The sequence below is a fragment of the Notamacropus eugenii genome, chromosome 2 (genome assembly GCF_028372415.1).
Source record: "Notamacropus eugenii isolate mMacEug1 chromosome 2, mMacEug1.pri_v2, whole genome shotgun sequence".
Taxonomy (NCBI): Eukaryota; Metazoa; Chordata; class Mammalia; order Diprotodontia; family Macropodidae; genus Notamacropus; species Notamacropus eugenii.
The window spans coordinates 397,731,419-397,752,465 of record NC_092873.1 but is presented as its reverse complement, the minus strand read 5'-3'; the positions used below and the strand labels follow the sequence as shown (position 1 = coordinate 397,752,465).

At 38.5% G+C, this 21,047-nt stretch overlaps 1 long non-coding RNA gene across 1 annotated transcript in view; it reads right to left on the bottom strand.

Moving 5' to 3' along the window:
• LOC140522432 (uncharacterized) overlaps positions 1–20,713 on the bottom strand; it is a 371,870-nt gene extending 351,157 nt beyond the window's left edge. The window contains exon 1 of the long non-coding RNA XR_011973335.1: positions 19,547–20,713. This is a non-coding gene — a long non-coding RNA (uncharacterized lncRNA). The remainder of the gene's footprint in view (positions 1–19,546) is intronic.
• Between the last annotated feature and the right edge of the window lie 334 nt (positions 20,714–21,047).

The window sequence follows — 21,047 nt, the reverse complement described above, 5'->3', positions numbered from 1 at the left end:
AGTCCTGGATGGCAGTCCTGAGGGTAAGAGGAGTTCTGGCCTGGTAGAGCTGGTAGCGGCTGTAGAGAGGGAATCCTACTTGAAGTTTCAGGGCAGAAAAGAGTGATTGTGGTTGCTCACTGACCAGAGTGCAGGCTAGGAGAGGAGTAAACACCTCTCCTTTTATCATACCACTTTGGAGGAACTGAAAATTTACAGGACCCTAGAGATATCTTTGAAAACCGCTGCACAAACCCCTGAAATATGGGGCAGTACACCCTCCACCTAACAAAGAGATCAAAAGTTAAGTAATTGACTGGAAAAATGAGCAAAAAGGGGGAAAAGTAACACTGTGGAAGGTTACTTCTTGGTGAAAAAGTATTTTTTTATGACAAGGAAGATCAAAGCACACAACTGGAGGAAGAGAGCAAGGTCAAGGCTCCTACATCCAAACCCTCCAAAAAAAAATGAAATGATCTCAGGCCATGGAAGAGCTCAAAAAGGATTTTGAAAATCAAGTAAGAGAAATGGAGGAAAAATTGGGAAGGGAAATGAGAGTGATGAAAGCAAAACATGAAAAATGAATCAAAAGCTTGCTAAAGGAGACCCAAAAAATGCTGAAGAAAATAACACTTAAAAAAATAAGCTAACACAAATGACAAAAGAGGTCAAAAAAGTCAATGAGAATAAGATTGCCTTAAGAAGAAGAATTGGCCAAATGGAAAAGGAGATCCAAAAGCTCACTGAAGGAAAGAATTCCTTTAAAAATAGAATGGAGCAAATGAAAGCTAATGACTTTATGAGAAATCAAGAAATTATGAAACAAAACCAAAAGAATGAAAAAATAGAAGATATGAAATATCTCACTGGAAAAACAACTGACCTGGAAAATACATTCAAGAGAGATAATTTGAAAGTTTATTGATCTACCTGAAAACCATGATCAAAAAAAAGGTTAGACATGATCTTTCAAGAAAGATCGAGGAAAACTGCCTTTAATATTCTAGGACCAGAGGGTAAAATAGAAATGGAAAGAATTCATCACCTACCTCCTGAAAGAGATCCCAAAAGGAAAATTTCTAGGAATGTTATAGCTAAATTCCAGAGTTCTAGGGTCAAGGTGAAAATATGACAAACAACCAGAAAGAAACAATTCAAGTATTAAGGAAACACAATCAGGATAACACAGGATTTAGCAGCTTCTACACTAAGGAATCAGAGGGCTTGGAATATGATATTCCAAAGGTCAAAGGAGCTAGAATTAAAACCAAGAATCGCCTACTCACCAAATTGAGTATAATACTTCAGGGGGGAAATGGAATTTCAATGAAATAGAGGACTTTCAAGCATTCTTGTTGAAAAGACCAGAGCTAAATAGAAAATTTGACTTTCAAATACAAGAACCAAGAGAAACTTGAAAAAATAAACAGGAAAGAGAGTCCATAAGGGACTCTTTAAAGTTGAACTGTTTACACTCCTACATGAAAAGATGATATTTGTAACTCATGAGACCTTTCTTATTATATATATGATATATATATGTACATATGCATATATATCTTTTATATAATATATATGTATGTATATGTGTGTATGTATATATAAGCATTGTATGTTATATATGTATATATGTGTATGTGTATATGTCTATATATATACAAGTATATATGTGTGTGTATAGATATATGTATATCTATATATCTATATGTGTATATGTATGTATATGTATATTGTATGTATATATATTATATATGTATATATGGACAGAGGGCACAGGGTGAGCTGAGTATGAAGGGAGGATACCTAAAAAATAAAATTAAGTTTTGAGAGGAATCTACTGGAAGAAAGAGAAAGAGAGAGGTAGAATGTAATAAACCATCTCACATAAAAATGGTAAAAAAGAGCTCCTACAATGGAGGGGAACAGGAGGGGATGTAAGAGGGAATAAATGAGTCTTACTCTCATTGGATTTGGCTTAAGGAGGGAATAATATGCATTAAATTGGATATGGAAATCTATCTTACCCTGCAAGAAGGTAAGGGGGAAGGGGATAGGAGAGGGAGAATAATAGAAGGGAAGACAGATTGAGGGAAGGGGTAATCAGAAGCAAACACTGTTGCAGGAGGACAGGTCAAGGGAGAGAATGGAATAAATGGAGAACAGGACAGGATAGAGAGAAATGTGGTTAGTCTTTCACAACATGACTGTTATGGAAGTGTTTTGCATAGCTATATATGTATGACCTATATAGAATTGCTTGCTTTCTCAATGACGGTGAGTGGGGAGGGAGGAAAGGAGAAAATGTGGAACTCAAAGCTTTAAAAACGAATGTTAAAAATTGTTTTTGCACGCAACTTGGAAATAAGTTGTACAAGTAATGGGGTATAGAACTCTATTTTGCCCAACAGGAAAATAGCGGGGAGGGGGATGGGAAAAGGGGGGAATAGTGATAGAAGGGAGAGCAGATTGGGGAAAGGGATGGTTGGGGTACATTTTGTCCTGGGTTAGTGGGGAAGGAAGAGATGGAGAAAAAATTCAGAATTCAAAATCTTGTGGAAGTGAATGATGAAAATTGAAAATAAACAAATTGCATTTTTTTAAAAAAAGAAATGAGAGTACAGGAGGAATTGGCAGTCTGTAAGTCAACAAACAGTTATTTAGTGTCTAAGGGATGCCCACATGGGTTATTTAAATGTTGCTCTTAGGAATACATTGATAGATATTTTAGATATCTCTGAAATTTTGTCCACCTCTCTCCAAGGAGACTTAGATTCTTGTCTGGATGGGAAGAGAAGAGGCCACAAGGACCCGTTTTGTTTTCCTACAAGAGTGAGGAGTTCTAGACTAGAATTACATCTCCCTCTCTTTATAATTCCTCTTACAAATATCACTGGTCTAGAGGAATGATTTTTTTTTAGGTTCAAGATGCTTTCCTGGCTGACATCCCTCAGAGAAGAAGAAGTAACACCCACTGACTTCTTCCCACCAAATTCTAGTTACACAAAAGACCATCATAAATAGTGAATAGTAAGTTAAATCATTTATCCGAGAAGATAGCCAAAAAATATCTGAGAAGTGATAAATTAATAGAAAATCCACAGGATGAATCAGTTCTTTAGATGGGAGTAAACTGAGAATTCATTCAACAAATGAGGTCTCAATCTCAGCTGAGGAGAAATTCCCCGGAGTCTCTTAGCGAGGCAGGCTGGGAATTAGGGACATGTTGAAGAGATAGCTTTCTTCTAGATTTCTGCCAGCTTCACAAAATCTCTCCTCAGAGTAGGTCCCAAAGAGATTCTTGAATCACTTGCACTCCCTCTCAAAGTAGGAATAAATACATCTCTCCAAAACTCTCATGTTAACTCTGTCTCTCAAACACGCACAAGGAAAGTCATCATTCTCTCTACCAAGCTGGAATTATGCCTAATGGGCAGCATGTAACACACCTCAGGAAATTTGGAAACCTGACTTGTAAGGGGTTACTATATGCCAGGCACTGTACTTAAGTGCTAGCGATTCAAAGAAAGGCAAAAGCATGGTCCCTGCTGTTCAAGGAATTCACATTCTAATGGAGGAGGTAACAGAAAAATATCTACCTATCCATCTATCCGTCCGTCCGTCCATCCATCCATCCATCCATCTATCCATCTATCCATCCAGGATGAAGAATGCAAAAGGTAGAAAAGTAGATTGTGGAGAAATGTATTAGTGAAATAGATTAGTCACAGAGCAGATGATTAGTGAGCTAGTTGTTCCCAAGGTAACAATAGGAAAAAGAGTGCTATGATATGACTAAAAGAAACTCCCGATCCAAGTCCTACAGGTTCCTACTCCTGAGGCTGCTAGGGAAGAGAAAGGTGGTATAGTGGACTCAGTCCATAAAAACATGAACATTATATGTTTGGGCATACATCTACTATACTCAAACCTCCACAAGGACAAGGATGTTGCTTCATTCTTTGTATACACAGTAATACAGCACTTTGCACATAGGGGCCACTCAATCTATAACTATCAGTGGAGAGTGAAAAAATGTGAACAAAAAAAAATAAATCCCACTTTGAGATATTACTAGTAGAAGAACATAAATTATGCAACATCATCATGAAATTACCAACTATGACCAGCAACTAAAAACTCTTCAAGGGTAGGTGCTATATTTCTCTAATCAAATACTTTCTGTTTATTCTTTTCAAAATTTAACAACAGATGTTTGGAGTTTGTAGTAAAATTGTCCAACTAATGTTAACATTAAGAGGTTAGTTGTCTACAGGAGCATGTCCCTAATGATTTCTTCTCTGTTGAGTACCACGTGATAGCCAAAAGAAAGATCACTCAGTAAGAAGGGTCCTTGCAGATGGTAGATAAAAGAAATTCTTTGAACAACTCAAAGGAAAAAATTCCTTAGAATTTTTGAGAAAATATCACAAAAAATAGAAAAAAGTTGGAATAACGTTAGAAATTGATGTTCCTTGTCAGAATGTAACATATATTTTTAGGAAATTCAAAGGCTTTGTCAAGGCTACTCTCAGGGTTTTAATAGGCTTTTAGAAAAAAGATCTAATTGGATTCATATCTTATTAGAAGATTTTAAAGACTTTATAAAAGTTTAAGGTATTTTCTGTTCCACAAAATTCTACTTTAAAGGAGCAATTCTCCAAGGAAAAGTTAGATAAAGGAGCATATTAAAGTTTGGGGGGTGGGAGGGAATGTCTGATACTCTTCTTCGGTTTATAATGGTCCCATTTCAAACTGCAGGTTTAAATTGCATGTCTGAAAAGGGATCAGTACTTATAGAATTAAATGATTCTTTCTGTCTTCAATTCTTCAAACATTTATTAAGCACCTAATATATGCAAGGTCTTTTAAAAAATTAAATAGTATTTTATTTTTCCCCAATTACATATTAAGACAAGGTAACAGATTATAAAATTGCAGAATAGTCACCTATTTACTTTGGTAGAGGGAGTCCCCTTATCAGAAGTTCCCTATGCCACCAAAATCCCAAGAAGGGAGAGAAAGATCAGATCCTTATACAGAAGACTCTTCCAGTAGGTATAGCAAATCCTGAAATACAATGCTAGCCCTTTTCAGAATCTGAATTAACTCTTTCAGGTCACTATGGTAACAAGTTTCAGCACTCAATTATTTCTTATTTTCAAAAAAATCATAGAAAGGTAGTTACACGTTTCTTTAATATCATATTAAGATAGTCCATTGACTTTAAAAAAAAAGTTAATTGATTCATTTTGTTTGCTATCAAAATAACGATTTTCAGATATGTATGCCCTCCGTCCTTTCCTTCTTAACAATAACATCTCCCCCTCCACCTTCTTGGTGGTGGAAAGAGTGCTGGAGTTGGAATCAGGAAGACTGAATTCAAATCCTCCCTCTAACATGTAGCAGCTGTGTGTGAACAGCTATAAAGCATAAAAATGTAACCTCTCTGAGGGCCACTTTCTTCATATGGATAAAAAGAGGTAGCATCAGGTGGTCCCTAAGATCTCTTCTACAGGCCCCATTTTTGGTTGCAAGTATGAAGATTACTGTGGAGGTAATGATATTGTTTTTCAGTTGTGTCAGATTCTTCATGACCTCATTTGGGATTTTCTTGGCAAAGATACCGGAGTGGTTTGCTATTTCTTTCTCCAGTTCATTTTACAGATGAAGAAACTGAGGCAAACAGGGTTAGTTGACTTTTCAAGGGTCACACAGCTAGTATCTGAGGTCAGATTTGAATTCAGGTCTTCTTGATTCTAGGTCCAGCGCTTTATCCACTGTGCCACTCAGAACTAAATACAAGATAGCATTTATTATACTGTATGTATTGATTCCATCTGTGCACTGTAGAACTCATATTATGAACTGTCCAAATGAGTCACAGACATGTTTTTATGAGGAGCCCTCAAATGACTTTTCCTTCAGACAGATATAAGAGAAATTTTAAATGAGAGCCACCAAGCAAGTCAACAAGGTATCAGGTATCAGCCAAAAATTAAACGCAAATTTTTACTATAAACCAAAGTGGGCTGAGAACCCGAATTAATTTGCTGATTTATGGTGGAATTGCAAGATGGGGTTTTAATTCTCCACCCACTTTGATGTAGATAGAGAGATGGAGTCACAGAAAAGAAAGATTTAAAACAAAAAAAAACCCTAGGTTTTTCAATCAAGAATTTGGCATTTCAGAGGCAAGCATTCTCTTCTCGTAAACGGCAATTTTTAGCTGTAAACCAAATTCAATTCTACAAGCATTTATTAAGCAAGCAAGGCATTTAGGAGACAAGGAAAAGCAATTCCTGCATTCGGACAGCTTACATTCTACTAAAATTGAAAGAACCCACAAAAGCGACTTTTTTCCCCCAGTTAGGCATCCTAAAAAAAAAGAGAAGGAAAAGAAGAAAACTTTCTTATCATTATAGAACACATGGAAGGAAGTATGTCAGAAGTTTCAAGGCATTTTCTCTTACTAGGATTTTTCTGTCAAATCACTACTATAAAAAGGTGTGTTGATAAGTATTTGCCTGGAAGGAGTACGGCAAAACTCAGATGAAAATTGAATTTAATGGGTAAAAAAATAAAAATAATCAAATGTTATTGAGAATCAAATATATGGATTTTGACAAAATGTAACTCCTTCCTAATAAACGACCAACAAAACAGCACCACTGATATAATCAAGTACTAACCTTGATGCAGTGCTCATTATAGGCAGTCTTCACTTTTTAGTACTTCCCATTTCACTGGCTCCATGTACACCTGACACTCTTTCAGAAAGGATTTCTACTTCAAGGAGTTTTGCTCCAGCTGTTGATCTGAGTGACAGAGAGAAAGAGGCAGCTAGAGAAGGTAGCAGGCAGGAGCTCCAGAGTTCTTGAAGCTGACTTTACTATTATAATGGTCATTTCTTATGATCAACAAGATAAAGAAACATCTGGTGTTTCTCCCTCCTTCTAATCTGTCCCTCACTCCTATCCTCAGGCTGTCCGTGGGAAGCATTGATTGACTATGTGCCATGTACTGGGTTGAGTTCTGAAAATAAAAAGACTACTTTTCAACCTCCATGGTAGCCATTGGTGCTCTTAGGGGTAACAGGGAAACAAAGGAAAGAAAATTAATAATAGAACCAGATTCTCCAAACCCTCACAGCCCTTTGTACATTTGTTTAAAAGTATTAATGACTGTTTTTAAGGTAATTATTCTCACTATATAAAACTATAAGATGAATGATTTTGTTTCTTCGTATAACAAGCATGCTAATCAAAAAAAGAGTTTTTAAAATAAAAAAACATCCTTGATTAAGAAGGTAGGGGGTGAGCTCCTTCCCTCCTTAGAGGCCATAGAATCATAAATTTAGTACCCTAATTAGATGTCATCAGGTACAACCCCTTCATTTAACAGATGAGGGAACTGAAAGTGAGAGAGGTCAAGTGACCTGACCTTATATCACCCAGTGAGTGTCTGAGGAAGGAAGGAAGGAAGGAAGGAACGAACGAAGGAACGAAGGAAGGAAGGAAGGAAGGATTTATTAAGCACCTACTATGTGCAAGGCACTGTGCCAAGTGCTTTATAAATATTTCATTTAATTCTCCCAACAACCCTGAGAGGTAGGGGCTATTATATCCATTTTACATTTGAGGAAACTGAGGCAGGAGGAGGTTAAGGGACTTGCCCCAGGGTCACCCAACTTATTAAGTATCTGAGGAAGGATTTGAACTCAAGTCTTCCCAACTCCAAGTCCAGGACTTTATTCACTAATCCAGGTTTTCAAGAGAAAGCTGACTGATGACTAGTTTGGGTATGTTTCAGTGGAAAGGCCTAAGACTATCTAACTAAGGCCCCTTACAACTCTAAAATTCTAAGAGTCTGTGATATTAATTTTAGTATAATTTTATAATTGCTATTGCTGAAATTTTCACATTCTGTGCTTGTATTTTCTTTTATTTAGGTTTTCAGCATTCATTTCCACAAAATTTTGAGTTCCAAATTTTCTCCCCATCTCTCCCCTCCCCCCATCCCAAAATGCTGAGTATTCTGATTATCCCTTCCACCACTCTTCTTACACCCCTCCCTTCCCCTATCCCCATCTTCCCTTTTGTCCTGTAGGGCAAGACAAATTTCTATACCCCATTAAGTGTATTTCTTATTTCCCAGTTGTACACAATTCTCAACATTTGTTCCTAAAACTTTGAGTTCCAACTTCTCTTCCTTCCTCCCTCCCCACCCATTCCCAAACAATTCAATAAAGGCTAAATATGCATAGTTTTGCAAATGACTTCCATAATAGTCATGTTGTGTAAGACTGACTATATTTCCTTCCATCCTATCCTGCCCCCCATTTCTTCTATTCTCTCTTTTGGCCTTATCCCTCCCCAAGAGTGTTTACTTCTAATTGCTCCCTCCTCCCATTTGCCCTGTCTTCCATCATCCCCCCTACACTGCTTATCCCCTTCTCCCCTACTTTCCTGTAGTATAAGATAGGTTTTCATACCAAATTTAGTGTGCATGTTATTCCTTCCTTGAGCCAAATGTGATGAGAGTAAACTTCACTTTTTCCCCCCTTTTCTCCTCTATTGAAAAAGCTTTTTCTTACCTCTTTCATGAGAAATAATTTGCCCCATTCCCTTTCTCCTCCCAATATATTTCTCTTTCAGCCCTTAATTTTATTTTTAGATATGATGCCTTCCTATTCAACTCACCCTGTGCTCTGTGTGTGTGTGTGTGTGTGTGTGTGTGTGTATGTGAATAATTCCACCAACTACCCAGATACTGAAAAAAGTTTCAAGAGTTACAAATATTATCTTTCCATGTAGGAACGTAAACAGTTCAGCTTTAGTAAGTCCTTTATTATTTCTCTTTCCTGTTTACTTTTTCATGCTTCTCTTGTTTCTTGTGTTTGAAAGTCAAATTTTCTTTCCAGCTCTGGTCTTTTCATCAAGAATGCTTGAAAGTCCTCTATTTCATTAAAATGACCGTTTTCCCCCTGAAGTATTATACTCAGTTTTGCTGGGTAGGTGATTCTTGGTTTTAGTCCTAGTTCCTTTAATTCTGGAATATCATATTCCATGCCCTTTAATGTAGAAGCTGCTAGATCTTGTGTTATCCTGATGGTATTTCCATAATATTCAAATTGTTTCTTTCTAGCTGCTTGCAATATTTTCTCCTTGACCTGGGAACTCTGGAATTTGGCCACAATGTTCCTAGGAGTTTCTCTTTTTGGATCTCTTTCAGTAGGTGATCAGTGGATCCTTTCAACATTTATTTTGGCCTCTGGTTCTAGAATATCAGGGCAGTTTTCTTTGATAATTTCATGAAAGTTGACCTCTAGGCTCTTTTTTTGATCATGGCTTTCAGGAAGTCCTATGATTTTTAAATTGTCTCTTCTCAATCTATTTTCCAGGTCAGTTGTTTTTCCAATGATATATTTCACATTATCTTCCATTTTTGTATTCTTTTGGTTTTGTTTTGTAATTTCTTGATTTTTCATAAAGTCATTAGCTTCTATCTGTTCCATTCTAATTTTGAAAGAACTATTTTCTTCAGTGAGCTTTTGAACCTCCTTTTCCATTTGGCTAATTCTGCTTTGTAAAGCATTCTTCTCCTCGTTGGCTTTTTGAACCTCTTTTGCCAATTGAGTTATCCTATTTTTAAAGGTGTTATTTTCTTCAGCATTTTTTGGGTCTCCTTTAGCAAGCTGTTGACTTGCTTTTCATGATTTTCTTGCATTGCTCTCATTTCTCTTCCCAATTTTTCCTCCACCTCTCTTATTTGATTTTCAAAATCCTTTTTGAGCTCTTCCATGACCTGAGACCATTGCATATTTATTTTGGATGTTTGAGATGCAGAAGCCTTGACTTTTGTGTCTTCTCCTGGTGGTAAGCATTTTTCTTTCTCATTAGAAAGGATGGGAGAAAATACCTGTTCACCAAGAAAGTAACCTACTATAGTCTTATTTTTCCCCTTTTTTGTACATTTTCCCAGCCAGTTACTTGACTTTTGAGTCCTTTGTCAAGAGTAGGGTATACTCTGAGGACCTGTAAGATCTTAGTTCCTCCAAGGTGGCACAATGAAGCCTGCACGCTGGTCTGGCAGCAACCAGAAACTTTTCTGCCCAGAATCTGCCAGTAGCAAAGTTCCCTCTCCATAACCACTGCCTCCAGTTAAGCCACAGCAGCACTCAGGGCTGAGATGAAGATCAGCTGCTCAATTCCCCCAGGGGCTTTAGGTGGAGGGGCAGGGCCACCACTCAGGGTTGAGGTTTAGATCAGTTGTTCAATTCCCCAGGGAGCTTTAGGGGGAGGTCTCCAACAATGGGCACTGGCTGCTGCCTGCTGAAGCCAATGCAGGCGCCCACACCCATTACTGTTGCTGTAGTGGCTGCCTCTGCTGCCATCTGGGGCCGGAGCTAGGGGGGATCCTGCTCCCTTCTTTCCCAGCTGAAAAAGCCTTCTCACTGACTTTTGAAACTTCCTTTGGCAACTGTGGTTTGAGGGGTTGGGGAACCTCTGCTGTTCCTAGGGATTCTCCCCCCAAGGCCTGCTCTGGTCCAGCTCCTCCCAGTGCTGTGTTGTTGAGAGTCATTCTTTACAGGTATTTTATGGGCTGTCAGTACTTGTATTTTCTAATACATTAGAGCCTATGATAATCATTGTACGTGTTATGTTTACATTTGTTTTATAGGACTTACAGCACAATGTTACTTTAAAGAATATTAACAGGTTTGGGGTTTGTTAGTCATAGTTTTGGTTTATTTGCCTCTAAGTTCCTGGTTAAGAGCAAAACCTTTAATAAACACAGTCCTTATGAGAAAATACCATCACCTTTATGGCTATCACTTTTACAATGCAGTTTCTAGGCAGTGAAAAGTAGGAACTGCCTTTCTGGCAGTTATAAAAAAGCATGGTCTCCCCCTGGTTATCTGACATGATCTCCCATATCCACCCACCCTAGTTCTTGAGCTCAGTAAAGCTTATCTGCTGACTTCAGTCTGTATCCAAGAAAAGTCAGTAGTATTATGTTTTAATCACCTCCATTCCATTCCACTTGACCCATATATAACTTAGACAGTAAGAGAACAGCCTGAGTAGCAAAGGTTTAGGTGAAAAAGACAAAAGGACAAAAGAATGGGGGGGGGAGAGGGGGAGAGGGGGAGAGAGAAATTAAAAGACTTCAAGAAAGATGCTTTAAAGAGGAACTCTAAATTCTTAGGACACTAAATATATGATTCATCTCACTGAATTTATATTCTAGAAATAGCTTAGTCCAACCCCCTTATTTTACAAATGGAGGAAAACTGAGGGAGAGAGGTTAAATTTTTTTTGTCTACAATCACAGATTGTAACAGAATTGGGATACGAAGCCAGATTACCTGATTTAAAACCCAGTATTATGTCTGATCTTCCAAATCAGAATATCAAGGATGGTTATTTATTTATTTGCTGCTAGATAAGAGAGACAATGGATTAGAACACAGAGATCTGACCTTGTAGTTAGAAAGACCTAGGGTCAAGAAAGACCTGACCTCTGACACTTCCCACCAGAGCCTAGAGAAGTCCTTACCTTCTCAACAATCTGGAAAAATCTCTAAGACTGTAAATTGTACCTTAAGTATGCTCTAAATTGATAAATAGGGATGTTCTTCCCTAGGCCAGTGAAATCATATATGACCAATCCCTATTACCTGAAGAGTTTTTTAATTTCATCTGTGCAGGCATTACCACACATACAAGTACTCCTTGCATTTTTAAAATAAAAATCCCTCCATACTTTCTCATCCTGAGTAATCCTCATTCATGTTTTTTTTTCCTAAATCTTCTATAAAGCATCTACTTTTTCGGTGAGAAACTTGGCTCTTATTAAAAGTTGTTTATGGCTATGAAATCATTGCTTATCCAAAGTGATGTGTTTTATACCTAGGGGGGAGGAAGTAAAAAGAGTCTGGTGTTACCATGAATTTTGCCACTGTCCATGCAAAAATCCTTTGTTACCCCAATTCATAAATTTTAATATCAAAGGTTCTAGGCTCTCAAGTAAATGTCACACCAACCTTTCAGGATCTTTTTATTGCAGAGTCAGAGAAGGACTTCAGAGACCATCTATTCCAACCCATACTTGAAAAAGAATTTCTTTTAATAACATCCTTGACAAGCAGTCATCCAACATTTGCTTTAAGACCTCTGATGAGAGGGAAATCCACTACCTCTACATTGGGTACTAAGCTAATACTAATTGTGAAGAAGGTTTTGTGAGAACAGGCTAAGATCTGTATATCCTCAACTTTTACCCATCACTCCTAGTTCCATCCTTTGAGCCAAGCAAGCCAAATTCAATCCCTCTTCTACGAGATAGTCCTCCAAATACCAGAAGATACCTAGCATCTCTCTTTCTCTCTCCCCCCGCCCCTAAAACACTTCCTACACCTTTGGCTGAACTCCACAGAATTAACAACAGTCAGCCTGATTGACACCTTTCAAGGAGCAATTCCCCAAGTTTCCTTTTCCCTCTGAAGATACAGAGTGTCTGTTGGCCTCCATCTCTCTACAAGAAATCCAGCAGTATTATGGTAATCACCCACAGTCCCTCTGTATTTCAATGAACCCACTCAATTCCATTTTCTTTTCTCAACTGCTCATCAGTTCCAGGCATGCAACCTGCCTGCTGAGTGGGTGTTAGGGAATGAAAAGAAGCCAAGTCAAGTTCAGCAGCCTTATATTATGAAGCACACTATGATTCAGGAAGCATTTTATTATTTTTTTTAAAACTTCAGACATTGCAAGAATGTGCTTAATTGTGATAAGAAAAGTCTTCTGTCTGGTCTCAAAAAACCTCAAGGTAAAATTACCTTCCCTGCATGAGAGGAGCTTTTTAAAGTCCAAGTGTTAATAAGGCTATAACACCTCTGTACTCCTTCTACATTAACAATATAAAAAAAGAAAAGAAAGGAGAGCCCACCTTTTTCTCCACTGTCAGATTTTGAAGCAAATTTGGTATGTCTCACAACATTAACCAGAAAAATAGACCAGAGTCCTCTGACCAGTTTCTCTGCAAGAAGGCAGATAGAAACTATCAGTTGTCATTAAATTTCCGACAGCTTCCCTCCAGATCTAGAAAAATTAGACCCCCAAAAATGGGGAAGAGGAAGAATTCCTGCAAACACAATGGCCTTGAGGTCATATGAACTAAGATTCCCACCTCAGTATGACAGCTAGTCTCAGAGACACTTTCAAATACATTCTATCAGCAACTGACCTTTCCAAAGATTTGTTATACAATTAGTATGGTCATTATTTTTCTGATTAATTATTTAAGATACTTCTGTTAAATCCAGCAATTGATCTGCCTATGTTCATTATTTTTAATCACCCAGAAAAAGCTCTTGAAGCAATTAATAGCATAATAAGCCCTGAATCAGGAAACCTCCCTCTAAAAGGACTGGAAAATTGGGTCCATTGTTTAAAACTCCTTTGTCTCCTTCTGGACCCTGTAATGAGGACATGACTGGAAATGTTTGCCACCAGCTCCATTTCCTTGGTAACCGACAATGGTCCTGAAAAATGCAGAATTATGACTTCACTTTGGGTTCAAGCACCAAAGAGAAATAAGTGCTCATGTCTTGGGAGACTACTTATTAAAATTCAGATCTATGACAAGATAACAAAGGAAACAAGAAATAACTGGCCAAGAAAATTGCTTTTGTTATTCACATCCTGTTCTTTCCTGTTTTCATAGGAAATTTTACTTTCAGGCCCAAGGATTGCATGGGGCGATTTCTGATTAAAACTCAACAAAACTGCAGGAGAAAATGTTGTGGGGGGAGGGCAGGAAAGCAAAATAGGAAAGTAGTCAGATAATCTGTAGGAGGCTTAGCTTAGTTTAAATGATGTCTGTAAATTTAGGCAGAGCTTATTTCCCAACCAGAGCCAGGACTGGACAAAATTATACAGTAGGCAAAGTGTGTCTAACGTCCGAGCTGGAAGAAAGCATTAAATCCAAACCCCATCATTTTCTAGATGAGGGTCTAAGGCCCAAAAAGTAAAGTGACTTGCACAAGATCACACAACTATGTACTGGCAAAAGATGAGGCTTAGTATTACAGAATTTCAGAATTAAAAGGGATCTCCCAAGATACTCAGACTCAGTCTAAGGGACATCTTCTCCTGATGCACACCCCTCCATCCACTTCATTGTACTTTTGCCCCAAAGTTCCTTCCCTTTATCTAGTTTGTGTCAATTTTGTATATTACCTGTATTTGTACATGTTGCCCCCCTCAGCTAGAATATAAGCTTCTTCAGGGCAGCAGGCACTTTCACTTCTGTCTTTGTATCCTCATCATTCAGCATTCCAGGAGACACATAGGAGGAACAGTGCTGAGTCATGAGGATACAAAGACAGAAGTGAAATAGTGCATGCATAAATCTCACTTATATTCACCTAAACAAAAGGTTTGTACTTGTACCAAAGTATGGTGCAAACCATAAAGTGTCATTTAAATGCTAAGTACTGTTCTTATTAAAGATAGTTATTATGTCCCAGTAAGTGTTCTCTTTTACAAGCTAAATACTCACAGTTCTTTCAACTGATCTGTGTATTGCCAGGTTTTAAGTCCTACAGCATGGAGTAGCAGAAAAAATACTAGACTTGCTATCAAAGGACCTGGGCTCAAATTCTAACTCTGTATCTATCCTTCTGTCCCTAGACAAGTTAGTTTCTCTCTGAATCTGTCTCCTCATCTAGACGATGAATATAGGTTAGAGATTTTCTAAGTTCTTCTAGCTCCAAATCTAAGATCTTGGTCACTTTCTTCTAGATACAATGAAGAATGCCATTGCCTTTCCTAAAATGCAGGAGTAAGAAGAATAGTCCAGATACAGTTTGACCTGGAAAGGAAATAATAAGATGCTCTCTGCCTCATTTTAGAAGCATGAAGGTGGTGCAGTGGACAGAGTACTGGACCTTAAGTCAGAAAGACTCATCTCCCTGAATTCAAATCTGGCCTCGTACACTTGCTAGCTATGTGACCCTGGGCAAGTCACTTAACTCTGATTGCTGCAATTCCTCATCTGTCAAATAAGGAGAAGAAAATGGCAAACGACTCCAATATCTTTGCAAGAAAACCCCAAACTGGGTCAGAAAGAGTTGAACACAGTCGAAATGACTGAATGACAACAGCTTCCATTAATGCAATCTAAAAATCACATTAACCAATTTTTGGGCAGTTATCTTATACTGTTGATTCACACTGAGTTTGCGGCCCACTAAATCCCCATCCCCTTCATTTGCCATGAGAATTGCTTCCAAGCAATATTTCCCCCATCTTTTCTTCTTCAGTTGATTGAAAAAAAAAGGAATAGCCCTCTATATTCATTACATATTAGACTTCATCTAATGAGATTCAACCTATCTTCCTAGCTTGTTGAGAACTTTTTGAATCACAATTCTGTCTTCCCAAAAGTTATCTATCCTTCCCACTTCTTGTTCAAAAATTTGATAAGCATGACATCTGTCTCAATCCAAGCCACTGACAAAAATTGTTGAGGAAAACAGTAACCTGAAAAGATCTCTGAGTCACTCTACTGAAAACGTCCTTCCAGTCTGACATAGACGACTCTAGGGGTTTGGCTGTTAAATCAGCTCCCAAACCTACCCAACTGTTCCATGGAAGAAAACTTTCAGCACTTTATGATTTAGGTTTCAAGTGTCTGAGACATTTACAAGCATTGCTACTTTAGTGAGGTTGAAGTGGCAGAGTTACCCCCTGCAAACTGAAACTCTTCCAAGCCTAGAATGCTGCATTTTATAGTACTCTGAAACAAAGAAAAAATTCCCCAGTCAAGATTAAGCTAAAATTCAGAGTTTAGATAACAGTGTTGGATTTATCAAGTACCATGAGCATAGTTTGAAACCTGGAGAACCATTTCCCTCATGTAAGGCTAGTCGCCACTACATAAAGCTAATATCTGATAAGGAATACTTTCGAAGTCTTCAAAGTTCATCATAATTCTGCCCCTGGAAATAGGAGGGGAGGGATCACCTTTTGCCTTTTTTTATATCCTCAATGCTTAGCACAGTGGCTGGCACATGGGGAGCACTTAATAAACGCTTATTGAATTGAAACAAATGATTGGCTCATAATTATGCCTTTAAAAAAAGGAAAAGAAAAATGATACTCTATAACAATGAACTAGGGGTGTGGAGGTAGGATTCCAGCCCTGGTCTAGGAAACCTCACCTCTTCTGTGTGGCTCCTAGAACTGCCCCATGCTAGCAGGACACAAAGAGATACAGGGACTACAAACCACAGGTCTTGATGAGTCGTCATATTAGATCGGTCAGAAGAAAACCTTTAACAGAATAAAAGGACAACATCCACCACTGCTGCTATATTTCTGTCTGCATCCCAGGCACCCAACAGATAATAAAATAAACAGAGAAATAAATAATCTTATACCTCCCCTCTTGTCCCTTCAGCTTTCAAGGACGTAAAAAATGCTTGTTCAGTTGATGCACCTCATTTTTAAGGAAGGGAACTGCAGATTTCCTTTTTCACCATCTACTCTAGCTTTGCTGCTACTCTGTGTCTAGGAGGAATATGTTTACCTCTCCTGTTCTCCTCTTCTGCCCTACAGAGCTTCCAAATACTCCTCACCTCCAGTCCTGATTGCTAGCATTCTCTCCTCCCATACAGGGAGAAATATAATCCCTGGGGTCTTTGTAGCCAGTATGAGATCCACCAAAGAGTTGCTATACTAAATAATTCAACCGAATCAAGATTGAGATGAGGAAAGAAGTCTGGACTATTCAAACAGACTTCTGCCCTTGTGCAATGATTCCTCTAATTCTATCTTCAAAAAGATCAGAGTTCTTTCCTGAACTTTGACTTCTTTTCCCTTTAGAAATTGGTTAGCCTTTTGAAAAGGATATTACAAAAGGATTTCCAGAGAAGACACTGCTTCTTTGGCTTTTGGTAAAGCACTGACAAACTTTATTTTATTCAGACGGATAATGGCTTTAGAGTAGGACAATAAAAAAAATAACTGAAACCTTTTATCTCAGCTCTGGAATTTCAGGATCTAATTTCAAGTCCCTTGTTTAGGGATACAGTACTTCAGCCTTTGAAACTTGCTGCCTAGTCAAAGCTATTTACCAGTGACACAGTTAGATCACAAGCTGACACACGGCTCTCTGGGAAATGCAGTTCAGAGAATCTTTCCCAACAAGTAAGGCAGCTTTAGTCCTGAGTATTGTACTCCACTCCCTCCAACTTCTGGTTTAACTTTAGTTTATGGCTAGAACTTTGCCCAGCTCTTTGAAGGAAAATCTGAACCCTTATCTAGGACCAGTGGAAAGCCTCCTCAGCTCCACTTCCACAAAATCTCAGTACCAATCCCCAGCTCCAGCTCACCTCTTTCAGTGCTTCCACAAAAATTTAGGGTTCAGAAAGCTAGATCCTTGGATTCCTCCATAAGGCTTCATAAAAGTACAAATCTCCTACTATCATGTACTCCTGCCATTGCTTATATGGATGGAGAATCCCCTCTCTACCTCTTTACTGAATTTTGCAAGAGGTAAGTAGGTTCTTGAAAACAGAAAGCATCCTCAAGATCCAGGTCCTTGCCCCATAGCTTGTTCTCTTATCAATTAACTCTAGGATCAGTTCCACTATTTTTAATTTTTCAGTCTTTTTGAAGTGGAGTACAATGGCTCATCATTTTCCTCAGTCTTTCGCATACAAATAGATAATTTAAAATCTAAACTAAAAAACATCAAAATACAAACTACAAATGAGCTATATCAATGACCTTTCCATTCATCAAGGAAGAAGGCAGCTCAGTGGATCAGAGATTCCCTGGAGTTCTAAAAGAGAGGGGCTGTCCTGGATGAGAAAAGGAGATTTAGGGGAATGATGACAAGAGTTTGAAATATAGAGAAGAGAGAGCACATGGTGAAATGACTGTTTTCTTGGTAAAATATGAAGACTGAGAAAAGGTAAAAAGGTAATGTGGAAGGTTGGCAGAGAGAAGAAAAGATCTGGAGCAGTTTCTGTGGAGAATGCAACAAAATGCCTTACTAAAAACATTGTCTGCACACCAGGAAGTCCCACCTGAGATTAAAAGGAAGAAATTTAAAGACCTCCTAGGGAACCTGAGTTGATTAAAATCTACCACAAGTTTGTGCACTCAGCTGTGCATCCTTAATTCATCTCAATTTTCAGCAGAAATGAGATGCCACCATTGCCTTTTTGATATTGAGCCAAATTAGAAACAGATGCAGCTGCTCCTCCCTTAATGTGTAAACATCTGGTGTTGTAGGGGCAGCTAGGTGGTGCAGTGGATAAAGCACCAGTGCAGGAGCCAGGAGGACCTGAGTTCAAATCTCAGCTCAGATACTAGACACTTACTAGCTGTGTGACCTTGGGAAAGTCATTTAACCCCAATTGCCTCATCCTGTGTAATCTCCAGTCATTCTGATCAATATCTGGTCACTGGATTCAGATGACTCTGGAGGAGAAGTGAGGCTGGTGACCTGCACAGCCCTCCCTCACTCAAAACAAAGTCAAGTGCAAGTCGTATCACCATTTCTCTGATGGCATGGTCTTCTTTGGCAACAAAGGACTAACACACACCCAAAAAACATGTCGTGTTGTAATTAACAGATTCCCATACCCTTCAACATTTCTGAACTCAGAAGACTAGAGGAAGAAGCTGGCTCTCCACCCCAGATCAGTTAAGTGAGTCCTTGTCAAGTAGTTTAATTGACCTCAAAGCAATTATATACTAAATAGACTTTGAACAAGGTAGAAGATTTCTCCGACACCCTGATGAAACTTTAGGACACTTGCATTAAGACAAGTAAGCCATAGTAGATGCAACCCTTTTGTCCATTCTATATAAATGGCAAACTGTTAAATGAAGGGGAAAACATCCTGATGTAATTCTTGCTTCATTTAGCTCAGATAAAAATGTTAATGTCCCAAACCAAGGAGAAACTAGCCTCTTTTAAGTAGGAAATATCTTCTCTATGTTCAGTGAACAATCCAATTTGCTTCAAACACTGTGTTTGCCCTTAATTTCGTTTCCTCACATTTTCAGAGAAAAACAAGACTTTTGCACCACTTCCAAATGGGCTGCATTTTGTTCATAAAAGACCTTCTTCCAGACCCTTTGAATTACTCCATTTATGCTTTTGTAAAAGTTCATTCCGATTCAATGGTTTCAGAAAAGATTTCTCCCTGACAACAGTTGATAACGTTTGATATCACAAAACATGAGAATATATACAGCTTTTGTCTTCAAAGACCACAAGGTTGAAGTCCTGGAAATTCTTTTTAACCCTACCTTTGGAAGACTCTGAGCACTCACCACACATTTTCAGGGACTACCAGCTCTAATGTATTAGATCGAGGAACAGAAAAGAGATGACCATGTGTTTGAAAAGGTGGAAAAAATGGAATGTTAAAAGCTCTTCCATTAAGAATAATTTTTAAACATCCATCTAGATTCAGAAGCACTTTACACACTTTTCTATTCTAACCTGATGAAAGCACAGAAAAGGCAAATTAGCTACTTACCAATAGGTGATTCCTCTTAAATGATCAGGATTTAATTGGCCATAAATACGGTGCCATCCTTTCAGTGTGTCCTCTAGTGTCCATTTTTCCTCTTAAATTATCAGCACAATTCAGTAGGCCATAAATATGATGGCATCAGGTTTTTCATAATCTGTTCCCATAATCTACCATAGAGGGAGTTTTCACATAATCACTAATGCACAGCACCCTGTCAAAAAAAAAAATTATCCAGGAGAATTATATGCACACACATAGGTAAAGCTCTCCCAGCAGGTGATGTTCTTAGTCTTGGCTGTCTTGTGGCTTAGCTTGAGTCCCTCAGCTCCTGGGGGGGGGGGGAGATTTAGAGGTCATCCGGGTAATGAGGAGTCTCCAGCTGCCCTAGTGTCTCCCTCTTCCACTTTGACTTTCCTTGTTCCCCAACATCTTTGGATTCCCAGAGAAAAGTAGGGTCTCTTCTTCCACTCTCTCAGTCCAAGGGCAACTTCCCCAGCATGGGGAGGGGAGGGACTTCACAGCTGTTTTGTATTGACTTTTGATTGCACATTCTTCTATCAGCCCTCCCTTCAGGGGAATGTAAACACCTTGAAAGTCGGGCTTATTGGTTTTGTTTTTTTGTTTGGTTGGTTGGGTTTTTTTTGGCTGTGTCCCTAGTGCTGTGTCCCTAGGTGACCATCAAATTAATGCTTGTGGACTTTTTTTTGTTTTTGTATGCCTAGCACCTCATGTAAAGAGCCCTTGTCGAATTGAAATTAGTGTAACAAAAAGGGCAACTATGGCAAGGGATAAAACTGTAAACTTTCCTCTCCCAGTGCTGAAAAATGAAATTTTAGAAAGTCAAAGAACATTTAAGATCTTCAATCTAATCCCCTTATTTTATAGCAGTGTGGAAAGGGGAGAAGGGGCAGAGAGGTTGTGTCCTACCCAGATTGCTGCAACTAGAATTCAAGTCTCCAAACTCCCCATTTACTGATTCACCAAACTATGCTGTTTCTTGCACCTGTTAGTGGAATTACTTTCTGCTACTTAAGGGTACCTCTAGTGCTCAACACAAAAAAATACACCCAATGATCCCATCCCTTCTTGCTTCTCACAACATCAAGGTGTCACTTGAACACAGGGAAGAGGACCCACTGTGAAAACAGAAGAGCTTTGGGCAAATTAATCATTTAAAAAATTAAGGAAATGCCATTCCAGTCAAATGATATTTAAATTAGCCAATCCCCATAATGGTTTGGCGTGCCTGTCCGCTCATTTCAGACCACTGCTAAATTATTTATGCTCTGAAGCACGAACAGCAGCACACTAGATAAATCCACAAACAAGTAAGAGTTTCTTTACACAGTTGCAGAAATGTCAATCTGCCACCTCATTTAACAGCAGGGAGGAAAGCTGCAGATGGGATGGGTGGAAGGCAAACAGTCATTTTACCACTTGGGATAAGGCTTGGAACCTCTCCCAGAGGGACATTTTTCTTTTTTTGTAGTTGGACATGTGTGTG